Here is an 18,378-nt window from a genome sequence, read left to right on the forward strand (position 1 = left end):
GACTTATTTGCACAATTGATTAATTTGGTGATGATTATTAAAAGTGGGACTCCAAAAATTCTGAAATGACAATAAGACTCAATCGAAAGTTATAAGTTCAAAACATGCTTGATACAAAATGAAAAACAAGACTCGATTGACCAAGATCAAATCTGAGATTAGTTTTGCAAGATCAAGACCAAGATCTCTGTTAAACCGTCACGTAACTCTGCAAGACCAAGAATAAAACTAATAACGCAAAACCAGTACCAATATACAATCGCCAAGATCAAAACTAAAATCAAGATAACTATGGTCTTGGTCTTGATCTTAGTTTCGCTAATCACTAGTTTGGAAACTTCATCGGAAAACTCTGGTTTTAGATGAGATTAAGTACGTTGGAATGCGTCACATAACGGATGGACATTTTTCTCCTTTCTCTACTTCCAAGTAAGTCTTTATTTAGAGAATTTCGTGGATTTTACGGTTCTAAGGTAACACTTACTCTCTCATTGAGCCGAGTCACAATATCGTTGAACATCTTTTTCATTTCTGCATTCACGTTACTTTACTTGCATTATCCTGATATGAAAGAAACCTCTAGAATTATTTCTCTTTCTGGTTGTTCCAAGATAGCCTCTATTTGGAGTAATCCATGGATAATGTTTTTAGGTGGTATTTAGTGTCACAGTGAAACGAATCACAACTTTGGGAAGCAGTTCTCAGTACAGTACAATCTCACTAATGGAGCACTTTTAAAAAACAGAGGGTGCCGGTTTACTGAAAGAAAAGAAAAGAAAAATCCATAATAAATATCATCACTGGCACGAAAATAATCTTTTTGGTAATTATTTATTTATTATTAATTCGATTACCGGAGGGACGTGAAGACAGAAAATCAAAATTTTATATTGTCACTGATTTTTTAACATATAAAGTGGGCCAGTTTTCGAGATACCATCGAAACCATACCATAGAAGGAATCCGCATCATCTCAAATAAATCCGATTAGTATTTTTTGAGTAAAAATTATTCCGGATATCAATTTTTATCAAATTCCGAAAAAATATTCTGTCCCTAAGTACATGAGATAATTTTGACTCAAAAATTGGAATCAATAAATGATTAAGTACATATACTTCCGGACGTATCGTCCCATATAGGAAAAAAAATTTCTCAGATCTATTTCAGACAATTTCTTGAAAATATAGTAGAACATTTGTTGAACATACCCAGGACGTGACAAGATGAAATATGATAGAAAAGAAATTATTATTTCATTTTGCGGTAACACTTTATCACAAATGAATCGAACACCTCTATTATAAATTAAATAAAAACGGTAAAAAAAATTGCTATTTTAACGATAGAAGACACCAATTTAGAATTCTCAATATCATGAGAAAACTTTGTTTAAAACAGTTACGTTTATATTTTTTATTTTAATTTTTTTTTTGTAGTGTTTATGTAATATTATATAAAAATTAGTCTATAAATAGAAACCGGAGACACATTTTTTTTTTCTAAGGTAAACATAAAAAATAAAACCTTTAATGCATTTGACACACATAACGGAGTCCTTTTTTTTTAAAAAAAAAAAAAGATTAATGAATTTGGTAAAGAAAGTTTATGTGAAATATAAAAAGAGAGGAAATAGGAGAGAGATATTTTCGTACGTTTTTTATTTTAAAAATTTTTTTTTATTTCTTGTCTCTTATGTTTGACCTCCGTGTACAGACTATTACGTGGTACGTAATACAGAGAGTTTTATACGAATTCGACTATGAGATAATTACAACTGTGCCCAAAAAATACGGTGACATTGTATTTATTTTGAAAATTCTTTATTTATTCTTCCAAATCAATTTCATCCCCTTCAAAGTAATCCCTTCACGGTGCAATGCATTTATGCCAACGGATTTTCCAATCTTCGAAACAGTGGCTGTAGCCACTTTCCGGGAATACCTTCACTTTCGTCTTCGCTGCGGCTTGAACCTCCTCTACCGTATCAAAACGGTGTCCCGGAGCGGTCTTTTGAGCTTGCTGAACAGCCAGAAGTAGCACGGCGTCAGATCAGGTGAATACGTTGGTTGCGGAACGATATGGGTTGAGTTTTTGACGAAATGATCACGAATTATGAATGCAGTATGGGATGGTGCATTATCGTGGTGTAAAAACCATGAATTGTTTTTCCACAATTCCAACCTTTTTAAGCGGATAGCGTTACGCAAATGACGCATAACGTTCAAATAATATTCCTTGTTGACTGTTTGACCGGGCAGAAGGAATTCATAATGCACAACAAACGCGCGCAGTTTAAATTCAAATATCACCTTATTTTTTAGAGACAGTATTATTATTTATCTGCTGTGCAACAAACTGATAATTCTGTAGTCGTCAATGTTCTCGAATTGAATTACGATTAATTTGAGGTATTTAAGGTATTTCTAACGACATGCGACTAAAAAAACGAGAGGTATCGTGGAAAACCCGGTAGAAACTATGTACCTTTCGATATAATTTATGTATTATTGAATAACAATAACAATGAAAGAATGATAATAAAATTGTATTTAATAACTTTTTTTTCAAGTTTTCGTTTATCTCGAAGAGTAAAATTCCTCTTCATTCGAGTATAAGTTTGACAATTATTCATTCGAACCACTCGAGTAAAAACCAGACTCGAGTCGCATCATTACCTGGAGTTCAGACAAAAATATTTGTAATTTCTTGACTATAATTCATCAACGAATACAACAGTTTATTGAATTGAATTTATTAGCGAGAATTTATTAGAATTTATTGAATGAATTTATTAGCGTTCCTGTATATGGAAGTCACACCAGATTTCTTATTGATGGGTATAACAGAACTATGCATTTACAACATGTTGCATCTTCTTCAGAAGATTCTCTGAAGGGAGGAAGGTGGTTGAATTTTTTTTTTTTTTTTTGAAAATGTTTTTTTAAGGGCTGGGTTGATAGTGGTTGAATGATTTTTTTGGTTTATGTGTGTGTCGTGGGAATGGTGTCAAATTGTTAAAAAAACAAAATACATCTTCAATCATCACCCTAAAACAGTTTTTTTAAGAAAAATTCATTTTTAGGGAAAGAAACTGTAAATGATTATTATTATTTCAAAATCAAATGTTGTTCCAATTATTTTGGGTTTTATTTTCAATTATTTATTCTACCGAATTTTGAAGGAAGTGGAGTTTGTAAATACGATGAACGAAAAATGTTGACAGATGTCATTCCTTAAATTTTTCAAACACAAAAGCATGAGCAACCTGACTTCAGATCCTTTGCCATTGGAAAATCATTATAAAAAATAGCCCAATTTTTAATGGTCTTGTCATTTCATAGAACACTACCAATCTTTTGAAGATTTAAGCCTACTTATGAATGCCATATTGAATGCTTGACAATATTAGTCATTTTCACAATAAGGGATATCTGATTACACGTCATACAGATGCTTATATGTGAACTAGCTGACCCGAGCAACTTTGTCTGCGTCACACAAGAGAAAGAGATTAAGAGAAAGTGGGGCGTAGACACCTATAATACAATTCTATAAGAAAAAATTTTACGTATATTGGACCAAGAAATCACGTTGTCCAATACAAACTTTGCCCTCGTTTGTCATCATCTTACGGGTAGAATTCCGAAAAATCCTTTCTTTGCGAATGCCTACATCATACAAAAAACATACCCTCCAAGTTTCAGATCTCTAAGATCAGCGGTTTAAGCTGTGCGTTGAGTTGATTCGTCAGTCAGTCATTTAAGACAAAGCATTTTATGTGTATAAAAAGATAACTGTTTCAAATATATTGCATTCGAGTGTACCATGTACTATATATACATCGTCCGTCTTTTTACTTACACATTTTTTTTTAAGGGATGCAATGGATATTTATATCATAACAAGTTCAAGGTGACAGCGATATTATTTTATATTTTAACTTTTTATTATATTCTTTATTTTATTAAAACATATGTTTGTTTTATCACACCATGTAAAAAAAAAAACACATTTTATTTACATCGTAATAAAAGTTTATGCATGTACTACCACAAATTAATGATTATTACATGCTTAATTAGTACTTAAACAATTTGGTACGTGTCTTAGGACATTCATGAAATCGCTGCTTAAAGCATGTTTAGCGTCGCAGTTTTGTATTATGATAAGAGAACTAATTATGCAATCTAGTTTTTGCTACACTGGACGTATAGTTAATATAGAGCATAAAATTCAATAAGCCTTAGATTTTTTTATTTAAAGTACCTTTAAAGATAAAGGATTTCGATAATTATCGATTTTAATTTTGAGAAATTCAGTTCTTGGTTTTTGGATTGTTTAGAACAAGTTATAACAAAAAGTTATGAAAATTTAGTTAATTATTTTATCGAACAAATATTTTCTAAGAAATTATCTGAAATCGAATCGAGAAATCGGTCCTCGTTAGCCATTTTGGACGATATCTCAGAAACTATGCATCCAATAATCTTAAATATACATATTTAATTTAAATAAACTTAGGGTTTAAGACCCTATAACTACGAAAATCCAGTTGCTTTTACCATTAGACAAATTAATTCTAAGAAATTTACTGGGATCGATTCGATAAATCGGTCCTCGTTAGCCTTTTTGACCGTTATCACATAAATTATGCATTTAATCGTCAAATAAACCCGATTTATCAAAATTTTTATCGAAATTGGAAACCAAAACTTTTTCTCAATTTTTTGAGTTTTTTTTAGGGCCCTTAGAAAAAATCGAAAAAATCACAAACAATGTTTTGTTTCGGAAATTGATAAAACTTCGTATATATAGAGTAATTTTGACCAAAAAATTACAAAAATTGAATTCATATCACGATTGTGCGCATAATTTTTGAGATGATTACTCTAAAATTATTTAAAAAAAAATATATTTAAGACCAAAATAAAATAAGACCAACAGTTTTTTTGCATATTTTTGGTATAATCCCTAAACACCAAATTCACGGCTTATTTCAAATTTATTTTCATCTTGTGGTTAAAAAATACTTCAATTGCACACAAAAAAAAAATTGCAATTTTTATAAAAAACTGTACACAAATGTCGCCGTAGAAAATACACACAAAAAAACACAAAATTAAATGTGCAATTTTAAAAAATATTGTGTATTTATTGAATTGCATCCCTCGAATTCATTTTTTTTGTACCCGCTGCAATAAGTAATATTAGTAGTATTATTATATAACTCTATACATGTATGTACCCTCTCACCCCATTCGCGAAAATAAAGGGATAAAAAAAAGTGTATATATATGTGTATAAAACTTTCAATTTGATCAATCCGAAACGTAACCTAACCAGGCGTACCACCGTAGGGGAGAGTATAATACCTTAGACCATAAATTTTATTAAGTCATTTTTTAAATATAACAGCTATCGATAAAACTGTATTAATTTTTGATTCGTGGTACAAGAACTTAATTTACCTCGAACTGCACTTTAATAAACCTTGGATCAGCATCATTGATTGTATTCGAACATGAAATTTTTACATTTTACTGTATTGGCATAGAAAACAGATACACACATAGAAAAGTTCGCTCCCGAGTGCTTTTTTCGTGTTTCCACAATTTGGTTAGTTAGTACCCTAAAAACCAGGGAGCAATAATATTTACTCACTTATAATTGCGAAAGTAACTCTGTCTGTCTGTCTATATGTTACGCAATCACGCCTAAACCAATTTAAATCAAATTTGGTACAGATTGTCTAGAGCTTGAAAAAGCTCATAGGGTTTTTAATGCAAAAAAGGGCTGTAAGTGTTTAAAATAGGGTATGAAAAGAGATATATAACCAGCTTCAAGGTTTGTTTTTGTTTTTATCTATTTTTAACCTTGGAGGGGTAGAAAGGTAAGGCGTGAAAATGGGGATGGACAATCGAATATTTTCAAATATACCCAAGTGGGGTATCAAATAAAAGAGTTTGGCGTGTACATTACAAAACTGTAACTCAGACGCAAGGGGATATGTGGAAGGGGGTGAAAATGGGGATGAACGATCAAATATTTTCAAATATACTCAAGTCTGATATCAAATAATAGGGCATAAGGTCTGCATTAATTTAAGTCAATTCAACCGTTTAAAAGAACTGTCTCGTAGATAGAAATTTCTTTCAAGGGACTAAAGGGTGATCTAAGGTTCAACACTTTACCCAACTAGAATATAATATGTGGAGACAGCTGCCGTTATAATTCTGTCATATATATTTTATGAAACTTAACTAGCTATTGATGACGATGATGTGCGATCATGATAACTGTGCCAATGTAATGCGTCTATCTGTCTGTCTGTCTGTTCCGTCTGGTCTGACTGCGTGGATGATTTCATGACGAATTTTGATTCTTTTCATTCAACAAAATATTTTATAGATTTTAATGTAAAAATTATTGATCTTTTAAGTCAGGCTGAGTGGGTATAAAATAAATAAACCGCTTGTGGAGAATTTGATCGTTGGAATCACATCAATAACTTTCTGGATAAGCAAATATTATTGTAATCATTCACTCCTCTAGATTTGACCGATAGATTTCAGAAATCGATGGCAATTTCCCCGACTCTTGATATCATCATAAATTCATCAAAGTTTAGTAAATAAAGAAATTTTTATACCATGTATATATGAAATATATCAAGGTATACTAATTTTAGTCCCAAATTTGTAACGCTTTAAAATATTAATGCTACGAAACGCAATTTTGGTATAGGTGTTCGTAAAATCATCTAATTAGTCCATTTTCGGTTGTTTGTTCCTCTGTCTGTCAACAAGTGAGGTCGAGTTCGTAAATAAGCTACATAGGTCAACTGGATATCGAAACAAAAAAAAATTTTCGTTTTTTTGAAATTTTCTTAAGAGGTACCCCTTGAACAAAAATCGAAAAAATCGCGAAAAAAATTTTGTTCCCGATTTCGATAAAACTCTGTGTATAAGGTAATTTTGATCCAAAAAATACAAAAATCGGGTGTATGTATCGATTGGATGCATAGTTTCTGAGAAAATCGCTCTTTGTGGTCAATTTTTGATTATATCTCAAAAGACACGCATCCAATCATTAAATAAACCCGATTTTTGGATTTTTTGGGTCAAAATTATCTTATATAGTGACTTTTATCGATATCGGAAGCAAAAAAAAATTTTCGATTTTTTGAAATTTTTTTAAGGGGTACCCCTTGATAAAATATCGAAAAAATCGGGAACAAATTTTTGTTTCCGATTTCGATAAAACTCTGTATATAAGGTAATTTTGATCCAAAAAATTCAAAAATCGGGTCTATATATCGATTGGATGCATAGTTTCTGAGAAAATCGCTCTTTGTGTCCAATTTTGGATGATATCTCAAAAACCATACATCCAATCATTAAATAAACCCGATTTTTGGATTTTTTGGGTCAAAATTATCTTATATAATGACTTTTATCGATATCGGAAGCAAAAAAAAATTTTCGATTTTTTGAAATTTTTTTAAGGGGTACCCCTTGATAAAAAATCGAAAAAATCGGGAAAAAATTTTTGTTTCCGATTTCGATAAAACTCTGTATATAAGGTAATTTTGATCCAAAAAATACAAAAATCGGGTGTATGTATCGATTGGATGCATAGTTTCTGAGAAAATCGCTCTTTGTGTCCAATTTTGGATGATATCTCAAAAACCATACATCCAATCATTAAATAAACCCGATTTTTGGATTTTTTGGGTCAAAATTATCTTATATAGAGACTTTTATCGATATCGGAAGCAAAAAAAAATTTTCGATTTTTTGTAATTTTTTTAAGGGGTACCCCTTGATAAAAAATACAAAAATAGGCGAAAAAAAATTTTGTTATCGATTTCGATAAAACTCTGTAAATAAGGTAATTTTGATCCAAAAAATACAAAAATCGGGTGTATGTACTGATTGGATGCATAGATTCTGAGAAAATCGCTCTTCGTGTCCAATTTTGGATTATATCTCAAAAGACACACATCCAATCAGTAAATAAACCCGATATTTGAATTTTTTGGGTCCAAATTATCTTACATAATGAATTTTATCGATATCAAAGGGAAAAAAAAATTTTCTCTCGACGTTTGATTTATATTAATATCTTACGACCTTTTATTTATTTGCCATGCTCTCAAAAGTTTGCTGCGACTATCCTCAACTGACCTTTATTCTCCAATGATTCTTTATAATTTTTTGCACTTATAAACGAGCAAAAATGCAAAATTATATCAAACGATTAATAAGTTTGAATTTTTCAAAAAATACATGTGTCAAAAAAACTATTTTATAATAATAATATTTTAACAAAAAAGACAGACCTTTCTTTCGCTCTCTACACAAACTCAATTATAATAAATCTTTGAAATCAACAAAATTGGATCGTCATAATATTTCAAAAAAAAAAAAAAAAAAACTGATGGTATATATACATTTTTTTATTCTTGTAAAATCTTACAAGAGTCGTCGAATTTTTAGGGGGATATCATATTCACACACAAGCACATAATATAGTATCCCATCACCGTGTATAGTATTCAAGATTGTAGGTTGCAGGTAAAAAAATATTTTACTAAGCCAAGTGTTTTGGGAGATGGTGAACCCTTGTTCAAGAACTCTGTATGTATATTGAATGCTACACAAACACACACCAGACTGATATTACAATAAAATATTATCTCATAATATTATGAAAAAAAAAAAAAAAGACAAGATCTCTTGTGTTATACAAAAAAAGAAATTCATCGATCAAATGCGTATCAGACAGATATAAAAAAAAAAATTGCAGGAGACGGTTAACGAACTGTAAAACTTCTGGATACATTTTTTATTACAGACATCAGATTTTGTGGAAAACCTGGAATATTTATAAAATACACTTCGTGTCATAGTGTTGCTGATTTCATTAACAGAAATATGAGATTTTCCAGGAAAAATTTACCAGATGAGACCAAAACTCTTAATCTAAGCTAGGATCTAATACTCCCAATTTATTTATATATCGAGATTGGGACAGCATAATGGAGAATTGTATTTCGAGTCATGGTTCAAGTTTCAACCTTGATATTACAGTCCTTGCCAAAACTTAAATTTAATAAAGCAAGCTTTGGAATTCCAACAAGGTGCATTCCTCATAAGATATGGAGAGAAAATTAGACTGGACCATGGGTAATGCGAAACCCAAAAATGGTCAATTTGTGTGAATTCAATCCAACATGAGTAACCATTCTGGGTGTTCTATGAATATAATAAAAACAATTCAGAAAATCTTATTTCAGAAAAAACCAAGTGAAAACAAACAATTGACTGAGTTAATTGTTGAAATACCATGTATAGACAGTGTTGATTACGCAATCGTTTTTTTTTTACGTTATGTAAGTAAAGAAAGATAGACACTCTTGGACAGCCACAGCCGCTTATATATAACAAGACTGTGGTGTCACACACACATAACTGACTTTCTCATATAATATATATTATATAATGTTCTAACCTAATTTGCGCCCTAACGGGTAAACAGTGATGTTTACGAAATAATGTTTCAAACAAAAGTTGTTTATTTTTTAAGGAACATTAAAACATTAAATTTTTATTCTATCTCTAACGGTTTACAAGATGCTCATTTACGATCTCTACCTCACTTTTTACGTCCTGAGCACGCTATAAAAATTCCAAGCTTCATTATTTTTAAGCGTTTAAAACTTGGGACTAAACTTAGTATAACTTGATATATTTCATACAAACATGGTATAATAACGTGTGCATTTCGCAGGGAAAGCACAATCCCAGACTCCATAATCCAAAGTGACCCAAAATCCGTAGTGATCCGACTGCTTTCCTACTAAAAACACGAACAATTATTCTTCAACCGTGTCAATGATATAATCTAAATTTCGGATCTACTTCCGAATTCTTTCCTCTAATTTTACTCAGTCGTGAGCTTAAGTTTTTAACTAATTTTCGAACTGATCTGTCTATTTGATTAACGAAAAACAATTTGCTGGATTTCCTTTCAGATCTGAAAAATTTTGTCCCTAATAATATCTCATATCCCTTGCCAATAATGTCTTTTTGATACGGAATTATAAACTCGCATTTTTTACTTATATTCGCAATTATTTTTTTTTTATAGACACATTCAAAAATCTTGCCTTCACAAAAAGTATTATAACATAAGTTATGTGAACATAGACCCGGCCGCCATCATCAAAAAAAATAAATATATTTCGCACATTTTTTTTATGTGTGCTAAACAATTTAACCTTTATCTAAGAGGTAATTTCAGGTTGTTTAGAGTAGGTATCAAAGTCTTATAATAAAATAATAATACGGTTATTTTTGGTTATATTTTATTTTTGTAATTCTTAGAAATTAGTAGTTATTTCTGATAATATACTACTTTCAAGTCAGACCTTTCAAGAATATACGGTCAATTAAGTTTTTTTTTTAAAAAAAAATCTTACTCTCTGAATCATTTTTGAACAAAAACTTGTATAAAGTTTTGTCGTAATGATTCATTAATTTGAATTTCACAAATTTTAAAGCAAGCGGTGGTGGATACTTATTGGTGTTATCCATTTCTTTCTGGCCTTATTACTTATTGGGAAAATCACTAATGTTGTCAAACAGTCAATATGATAGTCTTAAGCAGGCTTAAATCTTTAAAAAAAAAGAGCAGTGGTTTATGGAATGATTAGATCAGTAAATGAGTGAGCTATTTTTTACTAGACGGTTCATTCATACATGTGAACAGTATTGTTATATATCACTATGGTTTTTTTTAAAAATATTAATCTATTAATCCTCTGTTGAAGCTCAATTCATGTCTGTTACGTAGTTCTCAATAACTTTTCGTCAAATTAATCAATTGTTTTTCAAGTGAAAATAAATAGAGTTAATTGTTGAAATACTCTATATGGACGATGTTGAATATCAGTGCTTTTATTTGCTACACAACATTGGCTACAGACAGTTGCTATTTGAAGCTCCTTCAAAGTTTCAACTCTCCAACTTTTATGGTTTTTGAAAAATGGGAATTTAAGTTTTTCCTATATCTTCGACCCTCGCGAGAAGACAAAAATATTTACGAAAAATTGTTCCAAACAAAAGTTGTTTATTTTTGCAGAAGGAATACTATTTACATTTAAACTTTTGTTCTATCTCTTACAGTGTACAAGATGGGTCAAATATGAAATTCAAATTCATTTTTGAGGTGCGATATCTCTTTTCGTTTTTGAGTTATCGTGCTGACAGACGGAAGAACAAACTGGAATTAACTGATTATGTGATTTTCTGAACATCTATACCAAAACTTTGTAGCATCAATATTTCTAAGCGTTACAAACTTAGGACTAAACTTAATATACTTTGATAAATTTCATTAATTGGGTATAATAAGATTTCCAGAGCTAGATGTTACAAAAATTCAAATTTTTCAATAATTTCGCATTATCAAACCATTGCATAAAATTTTCGATGTCATTTTTCAGGGTGAAATCCAATAACTCTATTACAAATTTAACATTACAATTTCTTATCAAATAATACAAACGTAGTAAATTTCTGAAATTTTTTACTAATTTCTGCGTATGATTAATAACTATTTGTTGAAAATACAGTAAAATCCCTCTAATTACATGTGTCTATAAATCAAATTATCAGAATTCTCATTTTTGTAATATAGAAACACAATCTCTTAGTTTAGATATTTTTATAATATTTTCACAGAATTTTTGACGAATCTAGTTTCCCAAGCATTGTCTTCTAGCTCGAAAGCAATTTCATTCAAATTTCCCTTATATTTTAATCGTTTGAGATATACAGTAGAATCTCGATAACTTAAACCTCGGTAACATAAAAACCTCTGTTACTTCAAAAAATACTATGTTCCCTTCCCATCAGAGCCCAAAACCTCTATAACTTAAAAGACGCAACCTCTATAACTTAAATAAATAATCTCTGTATAGGCCCTCAGTAACTATATAGAAACATGTACATACCTCTATATTAACTAGGGTACATAGAAACATGTACATACCTCTATATTAACCTTTACCTAACATAGACACTTGATAACTTAAAACCTCTATAACTTAAAATATTTTGTGTTTCCCTTGGACTTTAACTTATCGAGATTCTACTGTATAAGCCACAAATGAGAGGATTAAGAGATCAACTTAATTTTATGTTTTGAGATGTCTATTATATCCCTGAGGCTAAAATCAGCCTAACAAGACTTAGGCAATAGAAAATATTTTTAACATATAGATAGTTTTTGGCTAAGTTTGAATAGTTGAGCTAAAGATCGTAAAGCTTTAGAAAATGTAAAAAGATCTGTGGATGCTGTATTTTAATTCTTCTTTTTTTGCAATAATAATTTTTAAGTATCTATTTTAAATATATAACGGTTTTAAAAAACATTATACTTCATAAATAAATAAAATTTACATGTCTTAAATAAAACAAACAAAAAATATAAAATTATTAATAAAATTAACTATAAAGAAGAGTTTACACGAATACAAAATTTGTTTTAATGTTTAGGTATTTAAAAAGTAATTTGTAAGAAAAAGGCTAGATCAGTATACATTTCTTATTATCTTCTAGAAATTTGATTGAAATTCTATTTCTCTTTTACCCGAAAATATTCCAATGTGTTTTAGAATATTAAAATCGTAACTTAGAAAATCTTGATCAGATAACTTTCTTTGAGAGGAGTATCAGTATATAGTGGTTAATTTCAACAAACAAGCGCCTCCCACACACTTTTTACAATTAACTGTGCACAATTTCTTGCTTTTTCATGCGTTACCTGCTAATAAAAACGTCTTTTCTTTCATAAATATATATTTATTATAATTATGAGATCTTAATTTTCTAGGTCAAACACTAGCACATCCAGACAAACATTCACTTATTCCATGCAGACAGATATATTGCGTGTAATATACTACAAATTTAAACAATTTGAAATAGATTAGTATAAATGATACTTTAGTTAATATGACGTATACTTAAATATTCGTGTTTTGAATAATTAACGGTTTATTTTATTTATGAAAATGGCAAAAAAAAATGTATGCAAAAAAAATTGAGTATATGTTATACAGTAGAATCTCGATAACTTAAACCTCGGTAACATAAAAACCTCTGTTACTTCAAAAAATACTATGTTCCCTTCCCACCAGAGCCCAAAACCTCTATAACTTAAAATACGCAACCTCTATAACTTAAATAAATAATCTCTGTATAGGCCCTCAGTAACTACATAGAAACATGTACATACCTCTATATTAACTAGGGTACATAGAAACATGTACATACCTCTATATTAACCTTTACCTAACATAGACACTTGATAACTTAAAACCTCTATAACTTAAAATATTTTGTGTTTCCCTTGGACTTTAACTTATCGAGATTCTACTGTATATAATTTATAAAAACAAAATTTTTAAAATTTAAATTAACAAAAAAAAAAAAACAAAGTTTTTAAATAATAGAGCGCAGCGCTGCGCAGGCAACGGTCCGCGTGATAATATAGTCTAGTCCATACACACTTATACATAAATAATTTTTGCACGGAAAAAATTAATCATTATTTTTTTAAAAATAAACATATGTATGTACATTTTTAATATATACAAATTTTGTTTAACCTGAAACAATACATTACAGTTAAACCTGTTTAAGTACAAAAAAAAGACCTACTATCTTTTGTTTTCTATATATTTACGGATCGTAAAAATCCAGTATTGAGATTTGCTTAAATTACAGTTGAACCTGTGTAAAGGTACTGAATTTTGTATAATAAAAATAGTAGAGTGTTGGGAAAATCATTTTTCCATGCGATAATCGGTTCCTTACAATAGTACAACGATCACAGTCTTATCCTGGATTTCAGAAAAAATTGTTAGAAATAGATCAAATAGATAGATTTAAGAAACCATAGTAATTTACAACAATGTTGTACAGATAGATAAATAAATTGTCTAATCAATATAAGTCAATATAAGTTAAGACTTAGTCTTGTAACACCTAATCCTTGTCCAAAAAGGAAGGACGATAAATTTTGATATAAAGGTGACAAAACTTCAAGAACGGACAATATCGATATTGCTTAGTTTAGCAACAAGGAATTATACGACCAGGAATTTCAATACAAGATCTTTGCAGGTAAATCAAATCTTCGATAATAAAAAGGTATATTAGAAAAAAGCTTTAAGCTTCTTTTCGAGCTTTTCTCAGATGTTCTGAAGATCGGAGAATGAACGCAATCACAGGGTTAACCAAAGAACAATAAACTCGTAGACCCGTACTAAGTCAACCCCATTAAAAGTATGGCCAACCCGTGGATTAGTGAAAGAACCCAATCACAGGGAAAAGCTATTAATTTTTTACCAGCTTCAACAAGGGTTTCGTAATTTACGTAAAAAATGCTTTAATTTGGTTTTTACCTAACGTTCAAAGAGCTTTCTTAAGAAAAGTCGCAAATGATGTGCGTTAAATTTAGATATCAGCAAGACACACGATAGTGTCCGAATAGCCTTATATCGAATTTTATTTATTCAGATTCATGGTTGCCATAGTTGGTCTAAAAAATTTGTATAGGAGTATCTATTGTTCCTTTCTTTGTTGTCTGGAATTTTTTAAGAGAATAACAAGACTGTTAAAGAATAAAATTTATGGTCGCGTAAAATTCTTTATATTATCTTATAAAAATCCAGATTCATTTGTTAATCAGAATTTCCAGAATTCAGAATTTTTATCATTTTGTCTAATTGGGACCAAAATCTTAGACTATAACAAAAATTTCCTAAAATATCCAAGTTTTCAGATACGTGGTTTTCAGAAAACAGCCAATATATTTTTAGATAGAGTTCAAAAACAAAGCAACAATTAAAATGAACAAAGTAAAAATAAAAAACAAAATACCCTTCTGTTTATATTCTTTAAAAAAATAAAACTTTATCACTCACAACAAAATTTGCACTTCGATTACAAAAATATCCAATAAATATTATTACAAGATAAAACACAACAAAATACCATATTAATTACCACTTACAAAAACAAAAATTTAATTAACGCAAAAAACACACTGAGAGAATTCACCAAAGAACGTAATATTATCACTACAAAATACGATTTCGATATCACAATTATTATTATTTTTAAAAATTGAAAATAATAACATTCTTCATATCACTATATATTGAATAAAAATATGTACACAATATTATAATAATATATATTTGCAGTAAAACCGGTTTAATACGCAAAAATGATGTGTGTGTATTTATAAAATCGTGAGTAATAACACCACATCGTGAGTACGTAATACTCTCTCTCTGAAAAGAGTGATGTGATATGCATCCAAGAAGAGCAGTCACCGGCACCGTCGAGTAGTGAGTGTGTGTGTGATATCGTTCATAGTGTTGTGTTGTGTTGTGTAACGATATATCAAACGAATATACACGATGATGCACATTTATACACGAACGAACATCCACGAACATGTGTGTTAGATGCATCAAGCTATCATATGTTGTGAGTGGCGACGACCAAGTATGTATGTATGGTATTATGTACGGTATATGCAGTTAAGTCTGACACGTCAAAAAATTAAACCTTTAGTATTTATTTATTGATACTGTGCTTAAAATTTGGATTTGTTAATTTTTATATACCCCTAGATTAGTTCCATTCATGTGGAGGGAGAGGAATAGTTTATTGAATTTCATAATAAAAATAAATCCAAAAAATTTTAAATTCAATGTGGGAAAAAGGGTGGATATCATTATTGTGCATTCTTGTTAGAGTATGTCTTCGTGAGATTTACACATTTCTACAGCGAAAAAGTATCGAATTCGCAATTGGTGATTATGTAAATGATAATCAACATGAAATATTGCCAAAAGAAGATTTGTAAAACTGTTTAGGCGGTTTTAAAGCTGACTTAAATTTTTACCTGAAAATTTTGGAATTGAAGTATAGGAGACACTGGAAACTTCCAAATAAGCCTTTCTAGTAATGAACTAGTTCTCCCAAGCTCTTCTACTCTTGATTATACCTAATTCATTTCTTCTAGATCTGTGCCTATAATTGCTCCATTTTGATCGATTTGATGTCAAGATACATAATTTTGACTTTTGAAAGAAAAACTGCCGAATTTATAAGGCAATGGCCAGTAAGTATTATGTCTTCCCTTTTTTGCCAAAGAGCCAGATTTGTACCGTTGTTACCAACATTAGAGCCATCTATTATTAACCCCCGAAACAAAAAAGGGGGTGTTATAAGTTTGACCGCTATGTGTGTCTGTCTGTGGCATCGTAGCGCCTAAACGGATCAACCGATTTTGATTTTTTTGTTTCGTTTGAAAGTAGTTTAATGGGGAGTGTTCTCAGCTATGTTTCAAGTGCGAGTTTAGGATTCGTACCCTTAACAACTAAAAAATCGATGATGCTTCTCAAAATAGGTTCAGTTTGCAGAAGGCTCAAAGGAAAAAGACAATTTAATGGGGAATGTTCTTAGATACGTTTAAAATGCGAGTTTAGGGTTCCATACCCGAAAAATTTCTCGGGAGTTTTTAAAATTTTGTAAATTTCACTTGTTTTTTTATTTGAATTTATTGACGATTTCGTTTAATCAATCTGTTGATTTTTTGGATAAAAAGAACAACTTTTTACCAAAATCAGTTCATTATTTAAAAAATTTTCTTTGAGGAAATGTCTTTAATTCATTAAAATTTATTTTTTCGCAAAAAACAAACTTTTCTAGCATTAACTGTAAAGTGCAGCTACTGTGCTTGACTTGTTCATATGCCGTGTGTTTACTCAATAGTTGATATGATTATATACAGGGAATTTATGTGAAGTCCAGCTTAAACCACCATGGTACATACAATATTAAATAGTGGTCCGCCACGCTGGTTTATAGTTCGTTCATTCACTATTTAAAAGAACGCACAACATATCTCTTCACTTCACTTCTAACATTCACTCAATAACACAGTCGATTTTTATATGTGTAGTGCTAAAATGCATTTCGTCATTAACTTTAACCGTGAGATATGTACTTAATAGTTCCCTATATTTTTAATACACCGGGTGTAATACCGCAGCAATTATATAAATTTCGTGAATTTTAGGTCTTTTAGATTTTTCGTTGTTAAAACATAATTAAATCGTTTGATGTCCGATCTAACTCTCGTTAATACGTTTTAAATCTAGGACATTCGTCAAAGATTGTCTACCTCAAATAATCATTACCTTCTGAAAGTATCTCCCGCAGGAATTTGGTTCTCAAACTGTGTTCTTTAATAATTCTTCGATGGCAGATAAAATCAATAGAACGCCTCAATTACTCGGACCATTCTACTAGAACAAGTTTCTATGACCTCTTTCCATTTCTTATTTGCTTTTCTTAACATCAAAATTAGGTTACAATTGGCTTATTCATGTAAAATTTATTTAGAAAAGAGCAACATTTTAAATCGAAAGTTTGTGATAGATTAAGCCTTGGCTTAGCTCACATCTGTTCCAGAGAATACCCAAAATAACAGTGTGAACTCGAACCTCGTTAAGTCGTAATCCTCAGTAAGTCGAAAAAATACCATTTCTTTTTGCTGGACTCCTAAACACGCATATTTATACTGTGTTGCTTGAATTTCAGAAAGCAGACTCCAAATCCCCAAAAGTAGAAGTCGTGGTTAGCAAAATATCATCACTCCTTTCTGAGTCAAAATTTTAGCAATTAAATCATCTGTATCTCCAACTACTTATTAAGTCTTAAACTCATTAATTCGAATTTTTTGCATTTTCTTTGACGATCGAGTTATCGACGTTCAACTGCTTATTAGTATAGACTAAAGTAAGAATAAATTTTTAACAAAATCGCGTGGATTACACATGATAAGTTCATTTTTCAAGAAAAACAAAACTCTACTAAAATTTTTCTTGCCAAAACTACATTTCTTCTCGTTCCAAGAACTTTTTTTTCGTTCTTGTGAATTCTAACAGCAAAAAAAATGGATTCGGATTTTTTATGGACAATTTCATCCGTTTGAACTTTGCAAGACCATCCTGTAAACATATATATATGGTTTCCCACTGTTAACCCCTTCTTATTGCATTTTTTATTTTTCGAAAATCATTCCAAACTATTTTACTCATAATTTTTCTACGACCAGTTAGACGGTCGTATAACGATCTCCTATAGACGTTATTATTTTTAATTTTGAAAGTCTTTATTTAAAATTTTGTATAAATGCAATATCCTCTATCATCACAACCCCTTTTATGAGTAAATACAGGAATGACGTCATATTATGCGTTTTTTTTTAAAGTGGGGTAGC

Source organism: Chrysoperla carnea, chromosome 5, assembly GCF_905475395.1.
Source record: "Chrysoperla carnea chromosome 5, inChrCarn1.1, whole genome shotgun sequence".
NCBI lineage: Eukaryota > Metazoa > Arthropoda > Insecta > Neuroptera > Chrysopidae > Chrysoperla > Chrysoperla carnea.